This window comes from Orussus abietinus, unplaced genomic scaffold (genome assembly GCF_000612105.2).
Source record: "Orussus abietinus isolate OABI.00-Male unplaced genomic scaffold, Oabi_2.0 scaffold85, whole genome shotgun sequence".
NCBI classification, from domain to species: Eukaryota; Metazoa; Arthropoda; class Insecta; order Hymenoptera; family Orussidae; genus Orussus; species Orussus abietinus.
In genome coordinates, this window is record NW_019394405.1 from 283,927 (window position 1) to 297,670 (window position 13,744).

The window sequence follows — 13,744 nt, forward strand, 5'->3', positions numbered from 1 at the left end:
TTGTTTTCAAATTGAGTTTCTAATTTTATTTATATGGTTAGATTTAGTTTATATATTTTTTTTATTTTATAAGATGAAGTAGAAAACTGAACATTTTCCCAGACATTATTCCGAGGCAAAACAAATTTTTTGGAATGGATGTACTTGTATTATGTGGGGGAAAATATACTATGACATTTGGGAAAAATAACTGATTAGAGTTTTAATAGTATGAAAGTACTATTGTATTTGGCAAAGATAATTGATTTCCATTGTTGAGCTATTTTTGTAATTGAAGTCGGAAATAAAAATGTATTTGGCAAAGTTTTTTTTACACCGTAGGTGTTTTTTGAAGAGTTTAGAGGTACGGATAAGACTCCAAATGTATTTTTCAAAATCTGTATTATGACAGCCTTGTACGTGCAATCTCAGGATAAAAATATTAATTCCTTTGTAATGTACAATCAACGATTAATGATTCAATTAAGGAATGAAACATGTAAGGTGCATGTTCCAATTAATGAATCCAAAACTGATAGACTAGTTGATGAGAATTTTGAATTAATGATTGTCAGGTAAAAATGTCGTCGGACTATCGTGATTAACGTCTAAACTAAATCGTCTAACTAAATTTTGTTTAATTCGAGTGAACTTTAATACATTCAAAACGAATCTAATATGATTTTGTACATCCAATTAATTGGTACATTAATCAACTAGTTGTAAGTTCGTCGAAAGGGGTCGTCAAGGAACTCGATCACTGTTTACAAATTAAATGTAAAGTGAGACTGTTCTTCTATGACCAATGTTTTAGACATTCACCTTAGACTGTCATTTCCAAACTTTATTCGGTATACCTACATCTTTTCCCTATTATTAATCCAATTTAAATCTAAAGATGTACATGTGATGTTCATATTGGTGTTGCCAGGCGCGTAAATTAAATTTCCCCAAATTGACTTCCATTTCTACCCGTTCGTAGAGAAAAATACCCAGAAATTTTGTACGTTTTTTTTTTACGTAATAAATATAGATTCGTAAGCATTATGTGTAGATTAAAATTGAATGGCAATAAGTGTGTCGTATCCACTCTCTAATCATTCTAAATTTGTCCATCCCGTTCAAACGATCTTGCCTCTGGTTCTATTTAGAATTAATCCCCAGATATTCAGTACCCCAGATTAGGTCCCAAACGAGCTAAATCCACCCAGATATGGGTATAAAACCCCCAACCTGGCAAGACTGGTAATGTTGACTACCATTAGGCTTAGAAGGGAAGGGTCGAAGAAAATTCTGAAGTGGAGTTTCCATATCGTACTGCATCGGCATTAAAATCGTTTAGAAGAAGTAGGGATGGGTCGATATGATCCTGAAAAGGGTGATATCATCGATGTTTGACATGCGGAATGAAGTATGATCCTATCGTTTCGATTAATCTTGGCGATGTAGGATCTTCGCTGTGACGGAGTAACCTAGGGATTAAAATAGAGCTTCCTCGATGAGCTAGTTCCTTTGGTAGTACTATCGTAACTTCGTGCTAGGGTGTCCCAGGCGAATTTTAACGATTGCCATCGCTCAGAGCATATTTGTCAACGTCAAGTTCTTTCGCTCTTTTACGTTTTCCTTCGTCGAAAGTGCTTAAATGCGTTTCAAAAGTCGAGGGAGAAATCGAAGGTCCTTAAAATCGATCACTCGTGTCTGATCCTAGTGATTAGGTCTTTCCTGTCCCCGATAGCCCTCTTCGATTGTCTAAACTTTGAATTTTTATGCGTTTCGCTAAAAAAAAACTGGCAGGAAACTGAAATTAAGACTATAATTGCGCACAAGATAAACATACTTCATACATACATAATACCGTAAAAAATATTTTAATCGAGACAGTCTTGTTCTCGAATTCAGTTTCAAACTTATTACGAATGATAACTAGTAATTTCTTCGTGTCCACTCGTTGGACTAAATTACGTTGAATTAAACTGAGTTAAGCCAAAAGTTTCCCCATATAACCCACGGAAGTACTTTGTCTTTATCTGTATTAACATAAATCATATCCTTACGATTCTACCAAATTTCTCTGAAACATTTTAACAATGAAACTCTGTGAAAAATAATAGCCGCCTATCAAAAGTACACGTTTACGTGACCAAAAATACCACTTTGACGACTACTGACATTTTAAACTATGAAATTAGTCGCGATCAGACTGCGGGACGGAACGAGAAAGTCTCAAGAGTCCAAGGGCAACCTCATGAAAATTTGGTTTATTACTCTCGTAAGCCACATTTTAACACCAGCCGTTAAAAAGATATAGATATATATATTGTAACAAAACCCATTTGTCGACGAGGAGGGCTCCCTCGGGGGGGATGAAAGCGTCAAAGTGGACTACTCGAGATGCACATCTTAGAATTGACTTGACACGCAGCATAGGGTGCTGCTCTCTTAGAGCTCTCTTAGAGGCGCACCCTCATTCATCCCTGGCCTGTTTCCCACTTTCGCCCTCGCCGTCGGTTCCCTTATTAAATGTTATCGTCGCCCTAAGCCGTCCCCTTAAAGAAGACCGCAAGGTATCCCTGCGGATACCAAACTCGTCGCCTTTAAATCCCCTGGATGCGTGCCGGGGTAAAGTCGTGGACCGCTTTTACAGGCGGCCGTACCCCTTACTTTAAGGGTCTCTTCCCTTAGCCTTTTATTTCCCACTCTCGGTCGACGTGCGCCCGTTTCTTCGCCCATTACTCGGAGGTAGCGCTCACGAAATTTACTGCCGATCGCGATAAAACGCCGATCGGACCGCTCCGATGAGAGATTACTTCCCGATCGCGTCGCCTCGTCCAAAGAATGGGCCGAGGGTGATACCACACAGATTTTGTGTTAACGCCGTACGTATCGTTAAACCTGCCGCCGATTTGTGCGCTCGTAAACGTGCCCATTACGCGCGCTCGCGTAAACCGTGAGAAGTCATGAGGAATCAAATGTTGGGGAGTATAATATTTTTCAGTAAGTCCCTATACGAGCTTATTGGTGCTGCACATGGCTACATTAACAAGTAAACATTCCCAAGTGTCCGGCCCCGATCTTATTGATTTTCATATATGTTGAAGAACACAAAAATCTAAGAGACACGTGTTTTTTTATATCTGCAATGGTCCACATTTAAGGGGCGAAACAACCCCCCAAAGTTTGGCGAAAATTCGATTTTTATAACAAGTTTCGTAGAAGCAATGGACGGATTTCGACGAAACTTGGTATAAACGTATTCTGTATAAGGACGGTGAAAACAATATTGTCCAGCAATGCTACACCCCCCCAAGGAGGTGAACTACCCTTCAACCGACATTTTTTTGTAATATCTATTAAACAAGCATTCCTACTTAAGTCCCACTTACGCGATGTGATTACTCACAAAAAATGAAGAATCCGTGTTTTTTGCTTTTTCCCAATAAACATTTACACATCGGTTGTAAACAATGAATGTAGGTGGTGTATGGGTATATTTCGACTAGCTATATTGGATTATATCGTGACCAATTCATTGTACATAAATCTTGTGAACGTGCTTATTCCTCAAAATGTCCTTGGCTTTCATAGCATGCAATTATTTATAAATAAATTTAAAAAAAAGTTTAAGAGACTAAAATTAGTTTCGCAACAGATTCGATGACGCAGTCATCACCCGTTTCCAACTAGTAATACAATCTCCTTGGTGAAACGGTAAAATTGGATTTTTACTGTTTTTACGATAATAGAGTTAGCGATATTCGTAAATAATTGCATATTATAAAAACCAACAACATTTTGAGGAATTAGCACGTTCACAAGATTTATGTACAATGAATTGGTCACGATATAATCCAATATAGCTAGTCGAAATATACCCGTACACCACCTACACTCATTGTTTCCAACCGATGTGTAAATGTTTATTGGTAAAAAGCAAAAAACACGGATTCTTCATTTTTTGTGAGCAATCACATCGCGTAAGTGGAACTTCAGTAGGAGTGCTCGTTTATTAGATATTACAAAAAAAATGTCGCCTGAAGGGTAGTTCACCCCCTTGGGGGGGTGTAACATTGCTGGACAATATTGTGTCTTCACCGTCCTTATACGGAATACGTTTATACCAAGTTTCGTCGAAATCCCTCCACTGCTTCTACGAAAATTATTATAAAAACTGAATTTTTGCCAAACTTTGGGGGGTTGTTTCACCCCTTAAATGTGGACAATTGCAGATATAAAAAAACACGTGTCTCTTAGATTTTTGTGTTCTTCAACATATATGGAAATCAATAAGATCGGGGGCGGACACTTGGGAATGTTTCCTTGTAAGTTCTTCTGTGTACATTTAAAAGAGCTTCGAGTGGTGTTAAGTTTCAGCAACGGCATCGCACGCATGAGTTTTCTAAAGCAAAGGAAAAATATATATTATAATCGGACATCTAGATATTTAGGGATTTATTAACAATTTCTGTATAATTTTCTAGAAGCTATGGACACCTCGATGATGATGATGTGCTCATGGCTTTGTTCGTGAAAGCGCCAGACTTCGAAAGTCGATATTAAGCCCGTTCGACGTAATCCCCTGTTTTTCTCCGTTCTTCTTCTTTTTCTTTCTCTCTTGGCTACCGACGTGAGAAAGAAAGGGGAAGAGTCAGGACACTCTTCCTTTTCCCGTAATTCTTTCCCATTTCCTCCGGTGACCCTCCTTTCTTCCTCGACGTCTCTTTGCCCGATCTCATTTCACCGTGCTTTCCTTTTTAACGAGTAACCACCGCGCTTATTTCGCTTTCATGCACCCTCTAAGGTCTATAAGAGTCGATCCCTCGTGCTGCACTGCCAAAGAGCCCATGATATCTAATAACTCCATGTTCTTATTTACTCTCCTTCTTCATTCTTCTTTCTCGTTAAAGTTAGATGCGAAAATGGTGGTCCCCGAGTCCACAGGGAGGAAAATAATTAACTGGCACAGCCGAATCCTGACTATTCAAGATATACTGATCGATGGGGTAATATTCGGCCGAAAATATTATAACGAAGTACGAAATACATTGTCTTTTTTATTTAACTAGCGGGTGTTTTAAGTTAGAGCGAGGAAAAAAGTTTTGGGGGAAAAAAATGATTTTTCTTCTCGCCACAAATTAAGGCACTTTTCAACCCTTAAGCTTACACTTTCCTTCAATTTTATAAACACTGAACTCTAATGTTACTAAACGACGTAGTAACAAATTTTGCAACTTCAAAGAAATCGCTTCATTCTGAAAGTTAGACGACTACGTCTTCGACGACGTTCTTACGAAACTTGAGGGTTTACTTTCGAGTTATTAATCGGCAACAAAATGTTGTCTACTCTTCTAAATGAATTCTTTCCTTCGGTGCACAACCGGCTGTACTCTATAATCCCTCCAAAATTGCCGTAAAAGAATTTGATCTCTCATAGATGCTTAATTAACCGTACATCTCCTGTAATTCCTCCTAAAACACTGGTACCAAAAGTAGTCATGCTCTTTCCATCGATTACTTTACTCTTCATCGAGTGACATTTGAGGTAAAGCACAAACCCCTCATCGAGGGTCATCTTCCCCCACCCGAATAATCGAAAAGTGACCCTTAACGCTTAATGAACAAATTATTTATTTGTAAGGTTACTCTTAACACCCCAAAAAACAACTGATTTAATTCATATTTCATAAGCCAGTGATCTTACGTTTTGCGTTTCTGAATTGTCGGTAATAAAAAATCGCTTACAAACGTGATAAGCAATCTTCCCTCTTGGAAGGGGCAAACGAAAGAGACTCGAACACCCGAGGGGACGATTTCGTCAACTCGTCACCTCGGCACCGATCCCTGATTTGCGCCGAGTGAGTCGTCGACTCGTCGATATCGGGTTAAGTGAGGATAGCGAGTCGGCAGGGTAAGTCGGGGGCGCCGCCATGCCGACGACGCTCTTCCTCCGGGGAGAGCACTCTGGAGTCGGGCCAGCCGATCCTCCGCTCTGGCGCGCCCGGAGCGGCCCCCGAGCCACCGAGCAATAAGACCGAGCATACATTATGTGTATGTCTCGGCCGAATCGCGTTATCTCGCGGAACTGTCGCGATTCGCCGAGGCAGCGCTCCCGTCTAACGAGAACAAGTCGATTCTTAAGGTGACGTGAAACCCCCTTCAAATCAGTCGGTTCGAAAACAACACTTTTTTTTAAGGGTATTAGACCAAACTGTCCGAAACTTTGACACATCACTCCTGATCATCTAAGAGTTGTCCTGACACATTCAACATTTGGATTTTTTTTTTACATTTTTTAACTCAGCCCAGATCAGAACCAAAATGGCGTCGAGCTCTCGTATTTCGAACGAGATACAATTATCGAAGGCTCTGATATGAGAAACGAAAGGGTCAGGACAATTTTACGACAATTTAGAACACTCTGGTAATCGATAAACTCGCATTTAAACGGGATAAAGGCAAAAAAGTGTTTTATGCGCTTCTATGTAAAATGATGGGAATACAAGGTCTCGGAGTGAAAATTTAATTGATCTGGAAATCACAGATGGCGCAGGGGGTCCCTCTGCAGTCAATTAGGCCCCCAGAAAGCATGAATTCGGGGGATTTCTGGAGTTTTACTTCGATTTCTTTATAATTATTGTACGAAAACGACAGGTGGAGTATGCCATTTGGTACAATACCCAATATAATTCGACACAGCTGTCAATGTAAAAACGAACGTCGGCCACGTAGGCATTTTGAAAAATCTTCTTTATCGACGTCGATCAAGTTCCTCGACGTGTTTCACTTCACTTTAAGGTGATGTGACAGTGGTGTCGAAGAGGTTTTCTTTATTAAACTTTTCTCCCAACTCGATTTACCGGATAGTTTGAAACGTTACAACGTTAATAGGAAGACTATAAGGAAGGTCCTAAAACTTATGAAATTTCAATTTTTTTCAAATTTGTTTATAGGTATTTTAAAAATAGTTTATAAGAAATTAAATTTCGCGAGTTTCAGGACCTACCTTAGGGTCTCCATATTCACGTTTCAAAGTATGAAACGATTTGAGACACCCAGTTCGTAAAAAAGTTTTATGAACGATTGAACTTTCGGATGCCACTTTCACATCCCCTTAAGGTGAAGTGAAACCACACTCAAAGCAGTCGATTCCAATAAGATACTCTTTTTTTAAGAGTATTGGCTCGAACCCTCTGAAACTTTGACACATGACTCGTGAGCACCTATGAATTATCCTGACACACTGAAATTTCATGAGCATCACGTTCTTCATTAGGGCCTTCGTAATCACGTGCTGTAGTTTCAACTGATTCGGTGCACTCAGGTGGGAGAAAAGGTTGATAAAGACTTTGATATTTTGATACATATAATGACCCTTTCATATCACCTTAAGGTGAAGTGAAACGCGTCGAGGAACTTGATCGACGTCGGTAAAAAAGATTTTTCTAAATACCGATTCACGAGCATCACGTTCTTCATTAGGGCCTTCATAATCACGTGCTGAAGTTTCAACTGATTCGGTGCACTCAGGTGGAAGAAAAGGTTGATAAAGACTTTGATATTTTGATACATATAATGACCCTTTCATATCATCTTAAGATGAAGTGAAACGCGTCGAGGAACTTGATCGACGTCGGTAAAAAAGATTTTTCTAAATACCTACGTTGTCGACGTTCATTTTTATATTGACAGCTGTGTCAAATTATATTGGGTATTGTACTAAATGGTACACTCCACCGATCGTTTTCGGACAATAATTATAAAGAAATCGAAGTAAAACTCCATTTTGGTTTTGGTCTGAGGTAAGTTAAACAATTTTGTTAAAAAGTCCAAATTTTGATAGTGTTAGGATAATTCCTAGGTGCTCACGAGCCATGTGTCAAAGTTACAGACGGTTCGATACAATACCCTTAGAAAAATCGACTGATTTGAGGGGGGTTTCACTTCACCTTAACGGTGCTAATAGTTACTGGACCATCCGGTATATTACGGGGCATTATCTAAGAACCCGAAGCTCCTCGAAGACGGTCCTCCGGGTGCCGACCGGAAGAGGCAGGTCCACCGGCGGCGCGTGACATCCGGCGCTCGACGGCGGGGCGGGTATTGATTCGCGGGGCTAGGGGGCCGGCGTCCCGACGGCGCACTATGGGCGTCGGGGCGGTGGGGATGGTCGCGTTCGCGGAACTGTCTCGGGACCCGGAGGGAATGCCGCGATTCATCAGGCCTGACTTGGTTCGATCTACCTCCCTTTCGGTCGAGAGCGGTGTCGGCACCACCCGGCCTCCAAGAGAATCGAACACTTGAACTCGACTCCCGACGTCGGGGCGCGCCGTCCCCGAGACATGGGGATACCTCCAGGCGAGCTCGCGGAACAGCCTCGGGACCCGGAGGGAACGCCGCAATTCGTCGGGCCCGACTTGGTTCGACCTACCTCCCTTTCGGTCGGGAGCAGCGTCGGCCTTCAAGAGAGTCGGTCACTCGAACTCGACTCCCGACGTCGGGGCGCGCCGTCCCTGAAACATGGGGATACCTCCAGGCGAGCTCGCGGAACAGCTTCGAGACCCGGAGGGAACGCCGCGATTCGTCGGGCCCGACTTGATTCCATCTACCTCTCTTTCGGTCGGGAGCGGCGTCGGCACCACCCGGCCTCCAAGTGAGTCGGTCACTCGAGCTCGACTCTTGACGTCGGGGCACGCCGCTCCCGAAACATAAGCACACCTCCGGGCGAGCTTCCAGAATTGCCGCGACATCCGGAAGGAATACCGTCGGACCCGACTCGGGGCCGACCTCGCTCTCGCGCGGCCGGGAGTGGCGTCGGGCCGCCAGGAAGAGGGACGGCGGAGAAAACCGAGGTCGTTCGAGCTCGGCGCTCGGCGTCGGGGCGCGCCGCCCCCGGAGCGTCCCCGAAGCACCCCCGGGTCGCCCCGGGGGCGGTGGGGAGAGGCGCGCTATCCGATCAATACGGAACGCACTACCTTGCCAGCGCTCTCTTTCTCTCTCCTCCGTTCTTTCTCTCCGCTTCTCTTCCTCTTTTCTTCCGTTGGATGATAAAACCGCTTATATGATTTTTTGTATGGTCACTTGCAACCTTAGTGCTCGGTATATAGGGTCGTGTAATGTATTGTCGTAACGGTGACGTGGGACGGGTGACCGTGGGGGGGTAAGGAAAGGGTTGAAGGAATTAGAGGCGGGGAGAAGCTACCGAAGTAAACGAAAGTATGACACGAGTCTAAAATGTTATCGTTGGGTGGGTAGACGTTAACGTTCTTCCCAGGACGCTTCATCGGTACGCTGCATTTTTGCCAAGGATGATGATTTGCGAACGTATTGATTAGACCTTTTTATTTACTTTTGTGCACGTTAATTGGAGTACTCGCGTCGAACGTAACGTAGCGCCATACCGTCCATTTATTAAATGTAACGTTTCTGTAACATCATATTTACGCACAATGTATATCAATTACGTCCTATATTTCATATATCCCAGGAATGAAAAATACGTAAATGAAATATGAATGGAACGTAATGGTGACCGTTGAATACGATGGTTTCATTATCACGTTAGCACTGTTTGATATCATTATCCCGTGATGGTACGGTGGAAAGGCTTCCGCCATTATTGTTCAAATTTGTTTCTCTGGCATAGAGGGGAATGCCAAGAGAAACATTGGATTGTCACATGTATGAGTAAAGTAAATGATTAGTTAATGGCGTCGTTAGAATTATTTAAATTGTATGAACGTTAGGTTTTACTTTAGTCAACAAAAGGTAACTTGACAGTTATAGGCGAGGGGATTTTCGCTGAAGATAATTGTAGATTTTAATGCTCGAAATCACGTGGAAATCAGCTGGGAATCATTGGAAATCATCAAAATACTGTCAATAATTTTAAGGCCAATTGTTCCTTGTCACCGAATCGCATTGTTGTTTATCGTATGAAATCAAAGGCAATCTATTATTAAAGAAGGAAATGATTTTCACGGATTTCCAAGGAATAGCCCTTCGGATATAGGATTTAATTAAAGATGTCATTTCTAAGTATACGAATCACGGTTCAAATAATGTTTTTTTTTCCTTTTTTAGTGAAGGAGAAATATTTCTACCGACATCGCATCGTCTCGTTTCTTAATCTTGGAAGCACGCTAACCCTTTACCGACCGTTCTTTCCTTACCGCCCTAGATAATCATCCTACTAAAGAAAGGAAAATAGCGCTAATTAATCCTCGTCTCAAGAATTGATTTTTGCCGGGGAAAAATTACGGCTTACCCTTTCTTATTTGAACTTCTCCGGGTTTTCTGCTCTTCTCGCTTCCTCTATGAAAAAGTATTCTCTACGCATGCAATTACAGAAAATCAGTATTAAGCCTATGCACTCAAGGTCTTTGTCATCCGAGTTATCAGCGGCGACTGATAGTCGCCTCTCGAGTGCAAAAGGCTCCTATAGGAGTGAGAAATATTTTACTGTACTTTGCCGTAATTGAAGCGAGATAATCGAGGGCGAAAGAGCTTTCTGTTTATCGATAAAATGGTTGAGCCGAAGGAAATTTCAGTTTTAAACTTTTTCTAAGTCGTTAACCTGGAACAAATAAATATTTAATAGAACGAAAGTAGCATTTCCCCTCGTATAGATAAATTGGTACACGGCAATCTCGATAGTGTCCTATGTCATAAATTATTTTCCCCCTTGCAGCAAATAGCCCTTGGGACATTTCTTCGTATTTCCACCGGAGGGGGAGAAATTTAGGCGTCTTTTTTTAAAAGGGAGTCACCCCGTGTGCCTACTGCAAGGACAGAGGGGAAGTTTCTTATACGATTTTGTTCGATCGAAGGGACTTCAATCCAGGGATCAGCTCCCTCTCGCTGCAATCTGCAGGAAATTGTCAGATTTGATCGAAGGAGCTTTAATGCAGGCTCGAAGAGAATTAAAAAACACCCCTTCGTCTCGTTTAAGAGGGTAGATTGCCTATTTCGACGGCGAAAGTATGCGAATGACGGGTGTAACGTGTCGTAAAATTTCCCGGAGAAGAGATCTGCTCTTCGATTGGGAGACCGAGGGGAAGATATCAAGACTTTTTGCCGGAAGCCTCCACCGTGGATATCTAAACCTCTCGAAAAACAGGCATCCTTCGAAAAAATGCTTAATCGTTCGTCTTTGCCAGAAGCAAACTCCAAAAAAGCTTCTGGTCCGCAGTGATGGTCGATCCACAATCGATTCACATTAATTCGATCCACTTAATTTCTTTAACTCGATGTTCATGCATCGTTTGAGATACTTTCTAAATGTTTAAAATGTGGAATATTATCGTTATTTAAAAGTCTAATACCAAGATAGTCATTTTCATGTGTTTTGTTTTCATTTTCCCATCTGACTCTGTAATATTACATTTCTACGGTATTCTAAATTGTTCGAGCTCGATCCTGAACCTCTCCATTGTCGATTCTAAGTCTCCAAGAAGCGTAAAACATCGAAAACGAGTACGGGCCACGCCATGTTGGTTCTAGTCCATGGTAAATAAATCAATTTTTGGTGCAAAATGAAATTTCGTGAGTTTTAGGGCCTCCATATTCAGGTGGTAAAATTTGAAACGATATATATATCTGATATTATAAATATATTATACATATGTATTATATATATATATATATAGGCTGATTCTTTCACATCACCTTAATTAGTAGGTGACGAAAGTCCCTGTTCATCTCTCGGGAGCAGTTCCGAGAATGTTCTGAAAATAAATGCGCTCTCCTCTCCTCTCAAAGGTTCCGTATCACATGTACGGAACGTCGGTGTACATAAACATAGTAGGGACGGCGACACAGCATCGGAAAATATGTACAGAGCAAACAATGCGATATCCTCGGTTTCCCTAAACATTTCTCTCCGGGTCGCATTTACAAGCGGCGATTCGCGGCAAGCCGCCTCGAATTGACCAATATAGACGGCTCGACGTGGCGAATATTTGAGCCCACCTACTTAACGACTGTGCACCCTGCCGCGGTAATTCCGCGGATAATAGATATGCACCGCCAGGACGCATGGCCCAGTTATTGATATGTCGCCGCGGTGGCACTCCAACTCGCGAGTCGCGAGATACCACCGGATGAAGGCAGCCCGAGTTAACTTGAGAAACTCGGTCGCGGATGCCATTATCACTATTCCGGATAGTGTTACGAGTCCACGTTCGCGACTGTTTCGAGAATTTATGCCCTAATTTGGATAAATTTTTCACGTAAAAAAGTATTTAAAGAATCTAATTTCCGATTACGTTGGAGGTATATTGGACGATTGGTAATTCGTGAATCTGGGTCGCGAATGTCATTATCACTGTTCCAGACATTCTTGCGAGTCCATGTCGCACCCATTTTTGAAAAATACCCTAATTTGGGTAATGTTTAAGGTGAAGTGAAACATCCTTCAAATCAGTCGATTCGAATACAACACTTTTTTTAAGGGTATTAGACCAACATGTCCGAAACTTTGACACATCATTCCTGATCATCTAAGAATTGTCCTGACACATTCAAAAATTGGATTTTCGAACAAAATTTTTTAACTCAGTCCAGACCAGAACCAAAATGGCGTCGAGCTCTGATATTTCGATCAATATACAATTATCGAAGACTCTGATATGAGAATCGAAAGGGTCAGGACAATTTTACGACAATTTAGAACACCCTGGTAATCGATAAACTCGCATTTGAACGGGATAAAGGCAAAAAAAGTGTTGTATGCGCTTCTTTGTTAAAACGATGGTAATACGAGGTCTCGGAGTGAAAATTTAACTGACCTGGAAATCACAGATGGCGCAGGGGGTCCCTCCGCAGTCAATTAGGGCCCCAGAAGGCACGAATCCAGAGGATTTCTGGAGTTTTACTTCGATTTCTTTATAATTATTGTACGAAAACGACAGGTGGAGTACGCCATTTGGTACAATACCCAATATAATTCGATACAGCTGTCAATATAAAAACGAACGTCGGCAACGGACGCATTTAGAAAAATTTTCTTTATCAACGTTGATCAAGTTCCTCGACGTGTTTCACTTCACCTTAACATAAAGAATGTACAAACTCCTTAATGTCGTCGGTGGGTTGACAATAGGCTCGGTTAGTTGTACCGTGAACACTTTATGATAATATATGTTAAAAATCAGAAATATGCTTATAGTTTTTAATTTAATCGGATCTGATAGAGTAAAGGTGGTATCTTATGGGGGGATGAAGGACTCGATAACGAATCGGGTAGTGGTGAAAATGATTAATTAGAGTAATACCTCTTTTGCGTATTCTGTTTGCCGTTGAATGGGAAAGGGAGCTGTGAGCGCTTTAGAGCTCGGAAAATTACAGCGGCGCCATTCGTATCTCCGATTTTCGAGAAAATTTTGGTGGAATCAAATGCGCGGCTTGGCCGAAATTTAGAGCCCCGTATATGCACTCACGAGCGCCAAATGGCGAATGCGAAATTGAAGAATGATCGGTCGCATTTCACGATAACGATCGGCACTTTCAATCCGTTTCTCGATCGACGTGAGAAAAAGAGGAGAATAGGACGGAATAGCGTTGCTCGCAACTATGTAAACAATTATGGCGTAATCAAAAGAGCACTCGTAAATCCACGTGGTCGTAAAACCATCACACGGTCTCGTTCTGATTTCCCAAAGATGAAACTTGGAGCGTTCCAGGAAAGAAACGTCGATAACTTTTGGTTATAATATAAGTATCGCATGTAGTTGGAAGTATCACACGCGAATGTCCATTTTCCAGAGATTTC

General features: G+C 41.8%; 1 protein-coding gene across 2 annotated transcripts in view; it reads left to right on the forward strand.

The window, feature by feature from the left end:
• Positions 1 to 13,744, forward strand: part of LOC105697150 (plasma membrane calcium-transporting ATPase 3) — a 236,565-nt gene that overhangs the window by 95,268 nt on the left and 127,553 nt on the right. The gene's annotated exons all lie outside the window — the stretch shown is intronic.